The sequence below is a fragment of the Montipora capricornis genome, chromosome 3 (assembly GCF_036669925.1).
Source record: "Montipora capricornis isolate CH-2021 chromosome 3, ASM3666992v2, whole genome shotgun sequence".
Taxonomy (NCBI): domain Eukaryota; kingdom Metazoa; phylum Cnidaria; class Anthozoa; order Scleractinia; family Acroporidae; genus Montipora; species Montipora capricornis.
This window is the reverse complement of record NC_090885.1, coordinates 5,650,508-5,653,007: the sequence shown is the minus strand read 5'-3', so window position 1 is coordinate 5,653,007 and position 2,500 is coordinate 5,650,508. Positions and strand designations below refer to the sequence as shown.

Below are 2,500 nucleotides of genomic sequence, written 5' to 3'. Positions count from 1 at the left end.
CGACAAATGTACTTACGTTCACTTGTAGACGGCAAAACTCCAATTCTGAAGTCCTCGACAACAACTGGACGGCAACAAGTGGCGTGCAGACATGCGCAATACAGTCTACACGTGTAAAATTAGTTCCGGTCAGCCGTCCAGGTATCTTAAAGTCCCTAATACATGACTTTCCAACCTACGACGTTATAACTTATACTGTACCTTGCGATTTATTTCGTTATTTTTCGATTTATTTCGTTGTATTTATCGAAACTTAATTTTGTAATTTTGCTACAGATGGCAAAATCTCCGGCATGGTACCGTGCGCAGGCGCGAGACAGCTATGAAAGACGCCTCAGACGCCATAAAACATACGATATCTTTTTTAGAGGTATCCGTGTCGTTTATAATTATCTTTTCCTTTCTTCTTAAGTGGTATTTTATCCACTGGAATTCCATTTGACAATGTTATTGTACATTTTTACAGTTCTTCTGATGGGCGATTCCAGTGCTGGCAAGTCATATCTCCTCTCAAGATTCAGTAACAACGAGTTCTTCACGAGATTTGAAGTGGACTTTAATGTTAGAACTATGCAAGTCGATGGAAAGACTATCAAAGCACATCTCTGGGACACGGGTAGGTAGTCAATCAGCTGTATAAATTTTGTTTAAGAGCTGCTTGTTTGCCTCGGTGAATCGCACAATCTTTCGAGATCTGTGGGTACGTTTTTCAGTCGTTGAGGGGGGAGTGATGCCCATCTTTTCTCCCCGGAAACTAGGGACAGAAAGTCTTGATTGGCTACTGTTTTTCGAAATCGCAATCGTTTGGTGGACATCACAGTACAAACTGTGATGTGTAAATGTACGTAATTTGTGTCTCTTTCTGTAAATTCCTAAAATGTAGAAAACTGAAGTCCAAATAATTATTGTTCCTACATCATCAACTTTCGCTTTTTCCATTTTTCCCAGACGCTGAAGAAAGATTCAGAACTATTACAAACACGTAAGTTTTTCCTCTGTAATTAATTGCTAATTAATTGCTGTTGCTTTGATCAGCAAGTTTTAGAATGCTAGTCGGCTTTAACCGAATTATTTCCTTTGTAGAACCAGACACCATGTGTAATGTATGTAAATCCTATGTAACGACCATATGTAAATGGTATGTTATGATATACATATATTTGATATAGAGGCCTTATTCAAAGCCTATGTTATACATATGCCTCATCTGTATATTTTGAAAGGAAATGCTATGTTTTAGCCCTCTACATAGCATATGTAAAGGCTATGTAACGGAGTTTTTTGTGTCCAAAATTAAGAATAGTTTCAACATAGTTTCTACAAAGATTCAAAACAGAAAATACACAACACATACATATAGTGTATACATAGTTACATACAATGCTTACATAGTGATAACATACACTGTAGGGTGTAAATAGGCTACAAATAGCCTCTACATAGCTGTACAAAACCATTAAAATAGGACAAACATAACTGTTTCATAGCATTTACAGAAAGCGTAAATAGAATCTACCTAACTGAAATTGAGGGTCCATAGCAAAAATTGCATCTACATAGCACTTACACAAAAATACTGTAGGATGTAAATAGGTTTTGACTAGCCTCTTAACATTTACACATCTCATGCCTTAAGGACGTTCGCGCGAAAATTTTTCAACATTGATTTTTTTCTGAAACTTTTACCACTGTAAGATGATGAGTTAGTTATGTCAGAAATGTAAAAAAAATGGGGGGTCACCGACTTCGTTTTGGAGAGAACATGCCCGGAAAAACACCCAAAATGTGACAAAATCGGGCTTCGTTAGCGAATAAGGCCAGTGTCTGTAAACCCAAATACATTGCAATTAAATCTTTGAAGTGAAATCTTCTCTGCCAAATATTGTTTAAGTGGTTTTATTAAGTGAATTTAGTCAGCTGGTGAGGTTCCTTAAAGATCAAGTTCGCATTTAGCGACCACAGTTTCACCCGCCTTGCAGCCGCAAGATGGCAGGATTTGATGTCCCGTGAGCAGAAATCTTGAAATTTTTTTAACTTCCCACATTGATTTTTTGTTCATTTTTGGACAACGTGGAGATAATTGTAAATAAAATCCGTTTCTGGAAAGAAAAATTGGGGTCACCGAACGTCCAAGACCGTTAAATCTAGGCAAAGCTATAGCAATGGCCTTTTGCCCTACCATTTCTCATTTTATTACTTAGCGCGCGCGCTCGTGTATGACGTGGCGCATGCATTTGCGTGCGCAGTAAGGATGGCGGGAAACAATTGGCGCGAACGTCCTTAAATGCTTGCATTTGAAAGAGGTCAGAAAAATCAAGAAAAATAGCTTGAAGTCACTGAGAAATAGAAGTACTAGTGCACACATGGAACACAAGAAACAAGGTTATAATATCCTGCTCCTGTAAAATAATATTACAGCATATCAGAAATGTGCTGGAAACTACAAAAAATCCATTTTAGTCAAGCTATTAACTGTTATTACCATAGCACACAGACAAAA

The 2,500-nt window shown here is 37.6% G+C and overlaps 1 pseudogene; it reads right to left on the bottom strand.

Moving 5' to 3' along the window:
• LOC138042007 (uncharacterized) overlaps positions 1-124 on the bottom strand; it is a 1,909-nt pseudogene extending 1,785 nt beyond the window's left edge.
• Between the last annotated feature and the right edge of the window lie 2,376 nt (positions 125-2,500).